The 7,616-nt window shown below is 52.9% G+C and overlaps 1 long non-coding RNA gene across 1 annotated transcript; it reads left to right on the top strand.

The window, feature by feature from the left end:
- The first annotated feature begins 913 nt into the window (after positions 1-913).
- On the top strand, positions 914-6,781 carry LOC148108813 (uncharacterized). The gene is made up of 3 exons (XR_015727043.1): positions 914-1,202; positions 1,310-1,476; positions 4,957-6,781. It is a non-coding gene; the product is annotated as an uncharacterized LOC148108813 (long non-coding RNA).
- The last annotated feature ends 835 nt before the right edge of the window (positions 6,782-7,616 follow it).

A 7,616-nucleotide genomic window follows, 5' to 3' on the forward strand; every position in this document is an offset into this window, starting at 1 on the left:
GAGATGGGGTCAAAAAGAGAAGAGTGAAAAGAAAACAGAATTGATTTCTTGTGTCTAATAGAGTTTTTCTCTGTCCTTTACTTTCCTGAAACAGCATTTGGCATATGTAATAAGACACTGTCTGAAGCCACTCCAAGGAGTTGGAACCTAACAGAAAGAACGGGATGGGGGACTCGGCTTCATTTGAATTTTCCCCTAACAGCCTTCCTCCCAGCGTCCCAGGGAGGGGCTCAGTGTCACCCGGAGAGGGCCACCCTGGTGTCCACTCACTTGACAGCCAGTTAAGAGAGTCCACCCCTCTTGTCCACCTCCTAGAAAGTGGGCATAACTTCAGGTCGAACCGGAAATGTAAATATCCTAATTGGCATCTTACTAGGAGCAGAAAAGCCCATTGTTATGGAAGAGAAATCTCCCAGTCCCCCACCAATTAATCTTTGGCTACGGGAGGCTCGTGCTCACCATATCAATGGGGGCTGGGGCTCTGGAGTGAGCTGCAGAAGGGGGGACAGTGACAGCGGCAGGTGTGGCTGCAGAATCTCTGAGCTGGAGACCCGCTCCTCCCGAGGTCAGTGCTCCGGCCATTGTCCTACCATGTCCCTACCGTGAGGGCAGCCGTTGGGGGTCCATCTACGGGGGGCGACTGTGGGCAAGAGGACATGGGAGGTGGAGGACTGGTGGACTTCTGTGTTTCTTTCCTTTGTGGAGCTCTGCAGCACCCAAGCCGCTTTGCTAACAGTGTGGGCATTTCCCCATCATTTGAGTCTCGGTGGGAGGTAGAGTGTGCTTTCCTCTGAAGGAATGGAAAATTCCAGCTCCTTGCTTTCCAAGCAGGGCTGGCGTATGCCCCAGGCTGGGCCAGTCTGGCTCTCCCTCCCTCAGCTGACGCACACAAGAGGCAGGTGGTGGTGGTGGGGACAGACGAGTCCAGGGAAGGCCGCTAAGGGAGACTGGGGGGGCGGTCCCACCCAAGGGACTGGAGTTCTCTTCTGTGACCTGATTTTGCTGGCACTCCTGGCCTCAAAGTCTATCCTCCCTTTGCTCATTTTCCAAGCCTTGTTTTGCAATGAACTTCCTGATAACTGGGAGCCACTGGACATCTTTTAAATAAACTCATTTTCTGCTTAAATCTGCCAGAATCCGTTCTGTTGCTTGGAAATAACACCTCCGACTACAACAATACATTTTATGGGGCAGAACAAGAGGTGAGGAGGGACATTCAGATTTCTGGAGAGCCTGGCATAGGCGAGCCTTCATTTGAGCCTACAAAACCCTTTGAAACCCTTACTGAATTATTTCCTTCATTTTACAGATGAGGAAGCTGCAAGTGTCAGAACTGCGTTTGAAGCCGAGTCGCGCACGGCACTGCACATCGGACTTCTTGCAGGGGCCGCACTGCTCCAGGCGCCTTGGCTAAGCAGAGTGGGCTTCGACCTTTGGAACATGTCCTCCTCTGTCTGGATTATCGCCACTCATCTGGTAAGGCTTCACAGACACTTCTCCTGGGAAGTTCTCGAAGATCCCCCACCCGTGGGCCAGACGTGATGTCCCCCTCTCTGTTCCCACGGCGTGCGGACGTGGGGGGGGGGGTTTCCTAGCGCCAGTCCTGCTCGTCCCTAATGCTGGATGCTCATCGTCCTTTCCAGAGACTGTGAGAGACCAAGAAGGAGGTTTTATCTCCCTGGGTCTTCTAGCTTTAGCATCTGACACAATGCCTCACCCACCGTTTCGTGCTCAATACATGCTTACCAAATGAAATGAATAATGATCCAAGTCTGGACAACACAGATAAAACTGAATAGCCCTACAAAATTTTTCCCTACAAAAGGCACCATCTGATCCAACAGGGGGGAAACCCCCTTTGTGTGTCAGTGATAGAACCCAGAGGCGGGAATGATCAATCTGCATATAGACCTCTTTCCTAATCAGGCTATGAAAGTTCGAGGACCAGTTCAAGGGTCCGGGTCCCATCTATGCCTCTCTCGGCCTCAGAGCTGCTCATTAGTGGACACCTGTCGAGAGGCTGAGGTCGTGATGGTGCTGCCCCTGCCCTGTCTCCATCCTGTCCCACCTCTGGCTTTGTAGTGGGTTCGGATGCTTGGCTCTACCTACGTGATGGTAAATGCCCAGAGTGCACTCCGCACCTCCCGTTTCCTATCTCCCGAAAATGACCCAACTTGATGGACTTTTCGGGAGCATTGTTTTTTAGAAAAAATACCAGGGTTGAGGTCAGCAGCCTGTGGATGGATAGTGAAGGTGGGTGGGGTGCTTCCCCTCAGCCCTGCCGGACTCCGGGCTCCCACGCGCAGCTCTGTTAACAAACGCTGGTTGGCAGAGACATCTTGCCTGTAGGTGGCACTGCCCCAGCCGCTTGGCTCCAGGAGGCCATGTTTGTATTCCGAACGACTTGGATCAGGTGAGTCCTCCATAAACATTACTCAGAAGACCATTCTGGACCACCTGTTCTGCATCAAGAGGTGGCCTTGGGAGTTAGCTCTTGCCTGGGAGAACTTCCCTCCATTTCATTATAAAACTCGACTTTCTGTGGCCCAAGGTCCCCACCTGCCTGAAGCTCAGCTGACGAGCGGGGAGAAGCCTGCCCTTGGATTGTTCTCATCACTAAATAATTTCCAGCCAGCTACGCAGGAGCCTCGGAACCACGCGAAGTGTTGTCTGGAGAAATCTTGCCCAGATATAACATTGAGACAACATTTAAAACCTCATTTAAGTGAACACAAAGAGAGGGCTCCTGGGTAAAAGAGACTTAATTAATCTCGTTTCTGTGTAGATACTTTTAATTAAATGTAACTCCACATTCCTTCCAAGTAGATTGGAAGGGCCGAGCAGCCTTGCAACTTGGTGGGGCTGGGTTAAGGGAGGCCAGCAGGTGGGTTCAGGCAATCCCGGACACCGTGGAGGCTGGAAAACTGGGACGTGAGCCTGCCTCCTCCCTCCTGCCATCCCCCAGGCTCAATGGGCCTCCAAACATCGATCCACCTTCCCAATCATCTCTTGGGTGCCTCCCTGTCTCTTCGTCCCACAGCTTCAGCTCTAGTGCAGACCCTTGCCATCCTTCTCCTGGATTATGACAATCCTAACTGTTCTCCCTCTCCCCAACCTCAGTCCCTTTCCGCCCACCCTGATTCATTCAGCTAATGACTCTTCTTAGAACCTGACTTCCATTGGGATGTGACTTCCCTGGTTAATAACTCAAAGTAGCTTCCACTTCTCTGATGAAAGGTAAGCTCTTGCTCTTGGCATGGCCAGAATATGGTGTCTCTGAAGACTGGTCAGACTTAGGAGTGGCTGTAGCGTTTGGAGGAGGAAAAGAGGTGGGGGTGGGCCCAAGAAGTGTGCTGGGGAGAAACAAACCACAGTGAGGCAGGCCATACAACAAGTCAGTCCAAAGAGTCTGGGCATTGCTGGGGAGTTCAGACCTGAAGCAACGGGACCTGAGGAGACTAGAAGAGAGGCAGAGTTCCCATGGCAAGTGAAACCTGGAGAAATTCCATGAGGCCATGAGAGATTAGCCACAGGGGATATGGGGTAATCAGCTGTCATGGCCAGAGAGGAGGTACCCGCTCAGGGGTCTTCTACACTGTCATTTTTGCTCAACACTGGGCTGGATGAAGTAGATCCAGGGCAGAACGCGAAAGCTTTAGAGAATGACAGACATTCAATGAATGGTCCCTGAGTCAGCATCTCCTCTCAACTCTGCCGCCATTTTGGATTGTGACATGATTGGGAAAGAAACATGCACGATTCAAGCCCTTGAGACTTGGGGACCGTTCGAGATAGCAGTTAGCCTCTCCTGACTAGAGATAGCTAGAAGAAAAAGAAGCATGTAGAGCTGAACCATATTCGGCCCCTCCAATGAAGGCCCCTGAAGATTGCTCCATATGGATAGGGCTGCCTCTCAGCCTTATCCGTGTCTCTTGGACCTTCTTCCCTGCTCCTCTGTAACCCTGAGGAGGCCCCCGATGACCAGGAGAAGCAGCACCTGGGGCAGGCCCAGCCTTGACGGGAAGAGGTGCAATCCTTAGTGGTCAGATTCCTGCCATGGCCCCGCTGCAAACCTGCAGGTTTACAACGAGCGATTCTGTTTCTCACTCACGGGCATGTTTGCTGACAACGGTGGCAGCTCTGCTTCAGGCGCAGACTGTGTTCAAATCTGCCCCACGCGACTTTAATTCTGGGATCAGCCGCCTCGTGGCAGAGTGCAAAACCGCCAGGCCAGGCCACATAAGCACTGAAGCTTCTGCTCATGGTACATCCACGAACATTTCATTAATCAAAGCACAATGCAAGCACAGAGCCGATCGGGTGGAGACGTTTACTCTGTAGACTGCGAGCCATGGCAGAGTATGGAGGGAAGGACCGTGGACCCACCGTGTAACGCACCACGAGCACCATCTGCCTAGAATCCGATGTCCCTGGGCCAATAGGGCTGTTGGTTTCAGTGAGAGATGTAGGGGCTTCTGAGAGCTGGAGGGATTGGTCGGGCTGTTTTGGGTAACGGGAGCAGAAATTGGAGTCAAGAACCTTAGTGTCTTGTCCAACCGCTAAGTGACCATGAACACTTGGCAAGTCACTTGTCTCTGGGCATCAGTGTAATTATCTCAGATGAGAGAGGTGGGCAGGGTGATGTCTCTGTCCTCTTAAGGTCATACCACTGGAGACTCTAAGAGGCCTAACCCTGTGATCCTACACCACGATCTCTGAGATCCCACTGTCTGCATGTGCCAGGCAAAGCCCCAGCAGAGAATCTGGAGAAGACGGGTTTTTTTGCAGAGCCCTCCCCAGAGGAATGGTGGGGAAAGAGAGGAGTCTGCGAGTAGACTCAAGAATATTTCTCCGTGTACTCCTAAAAGCCCTCAGATCAGGCTGCTGAGGGCCTGATAATTTTTCCATTAAGAGGAAATAATTTTCTGGGTCTGTTTTGGTTGTATTTATCTGCAGCTGACAGCATCAGCCGCCGCAGCCGTGACACGCCGCCTGTCCCCCAGACCAGGCATGTACTTTGGGGAAAAGAGAGAAGCAGGGGGTCTCCGTGTCTCCCGGCCTGGATGAAGGAAGCAGGCTGCTACCACAGGACCCTGGGATGCATCTCGGACGACCCAGCTGTGACCTCAGGCACCTCCCACTCCATTTTCTCCCCTAAAAAAGAAATATAAACAAAAACCCAGGCAAGAAACCCACCACTGTGCCATCTCCGGCCCGGCCCCCACCTCCTGCCTATCGCTTCTTCTAAGCCAGCTTGACAATAACCATTCATCACGAAAAAGAAAACAAAGTACGGAGAAACAAAAACCAATCTAAGGCCGCAAATTGACGTCAAAGTTTGACAAATGGACCGCGAGATGGTTGTACGGTGAGCTCTTTCTGCTTTCTAGAGCAGACGGGGCTAGGTGCCTCCTGTCACACACCCTCGTGGCCCCAAGTTCAACTTGGAGGTGACTACAGTCCGGGGAGCAGACCTGACTTCCCGAGGTGACATTGGGAGGAGGCGGGGTGGAAGAGATCTGCGGGGGAATCATGGCCAAGGAGAGCCACCTCTGGCACTGGGAGTCCGCCCGCCCCGGGGGAGGGCCTGGAGGGGGCTTGGTCCAGGGAGAGGGTGACGCTGGCTCCAGGCCGTCCTTCTGGATCCTGTCCCCCGTGGAGCTGGCAGATTTGCTCCAGGAGAGATTGAGGAAGGAACGAATCACAGATTTTGATACTTGGCACTTGTACGAATGAAGGGCTTTACCAAGTTCAAAGCATTTTCATCGGCGTGATCTTACTCCAAGCGAGCCCGCTACATACGGAGAAGGCTTTGCCATTTGCACAGCGAAGGAAATGAGGTGCGGGGGTGGCTGTGACTCCCCCGGAGTCACACGACTTGGAAGTGACAGGGCTGGACTTGAACCTGGCTCTTTCTGGCTCCGGAGCTGACGATCTTTCTCTTCGGGAGACTTGGAACTGGCAGTGTCTGAACGCCTTCGTTTTTCTCTCGGAAGGGGACTCTCAAGGCCCGAGAGGAAAGCGGACTTAGCCAGGGCTCCACAGCCGCAGGAGGGGCTCAGGGCCCGGCCTGGCTCTCCTGATCCCCGCCCAGGTGCTGGGAGGACATGGCTGCAACGTCTCAGTGAAGCCCAGGAATTCTACAGTGGGACTTGCCCGGCAAGCGGCTGGGATGGTTGGTGGGGGCCAGATGGGACATTCTGCTCCTGGGCTTTGTCCGGGGACATAGTACTGTTTGTCCGCTAGACCAGGCCTGAGGCAGCCATAGGATGGCGGGAATCTGGGAGGGTTGGTGAGTAGCTTCCCGCTAACAATGTCTGCAGCAGGGTGGTTCTGCCTTCTCGGGAAACCACTTTCTTCCCTCTCTTCTCCTCTTGGAATCATATACCTACTCTCCAAGCTTGTCAGCCAGTGCCCTTGGCCTGTCCCAAGATGCTAGGATTCCCTAAGGCGCTGCGCCAGGGCTGTCCTGTGAAGGAGCACCAGATACTGTGGGTGTCCCTCGGCCCCCCTCTGCCCCCCGGCAGACCTCCCCCCCTCACGATCCGTGTCCTCAGGGCCTGCACTGCAGGAGAGGACCCAGCTAATCTGACAGGCTTAGTGAAGGCAGACTGCCTGGGTTCAAATCTGGGTTCCAGCACGTATTAGCCCTGTCTCCCTGGGCAAGTTAATTAACCTCTCTTAGCTCTAGTTTCCTTATCTGAGAAATGAGGATAATAATACTCTCTTCGTAGGGTTATTGGGAGTTTTAAATGAATTTGTGTAAAGAATTTAGCACAATGCCTGCAGCATAATAAACATTCAATAAATGTTAGTTATTTTTAGTTTTTAAACCTATTCATGCTCCTTTGTTAAAATAGAGGTGTCTTCACAGAGATCTAATTGAGGAAAGGGCTTAGCAGGGAAGCATGGAGACTTTAGCCCCCAAGTCACGCCTCCGTGGGGAGAACCATCCTGAGTGGTGGAATCTTCCAACTCACCCGTCTGGGCACATCACAGGATCCAGACGTGGATCACGAGTTGGACATTTGCATCTGTTTGCCACAATCCTCATTTGAACTGGAGCTCCCACCCCTCAGCTGAAGCGTGGAGCAAGGGGTTGTAACCGCAGCCAGGTGACCAAGGGGACGCGGGTCGGGGAGTGAATCTTGAAGGGACAACAGGTCCCAGGGGGCCTGGGTGCCACCTCGGCAGGGTGGATGGGACACAGGTGAGCTTTGCTACCAGATGACTGGGACTCCAGGATCCCCCCCCCCCGCCCCCTCTATTAATGGGTTGATCTTGGAGAGGCTATTCACTTTCACTGAGCTTCTATTTCCTCATTGGGACAAAATCAAAATAGATGATGTAGATAGAAAGCACTTTGGAAATGACATGCTAATGTTGTTTATGGTTTGTTGGCTTGCATAGCTGTCATCTGAAGTCAAGGAACTTCAGATTTGGAAAATCTGAACTCTAATATGGACTCTCTGGCCTTGTTCTTGCCCGAGCTGTGTTTGTGCAGAGCAGAGATTCCCTAGAAGGACCCCCAAGTGTGTGCGGAGAGGAGGGGAGGGGTCTCGGAGCGGGAGGCTTCGTGGGGAGTGAAGGTGAAGGTGAGTCTGGGGTCACAGCAG

The sequence above is a fragment of the Ursus americanus genome, chromosome 16 (assembly GCF_024610735.1).
Source record: "Ursus americanus isolate L20-20 chromosome 16, mUrsAme1.1.p, whole genome shotgun sequence".
Lineage (NCBI taxonomy): Eukaryota > Metazoa > Chordata > Mammalia > Carnivora > Ursidae > Ursus > Ursus americanus.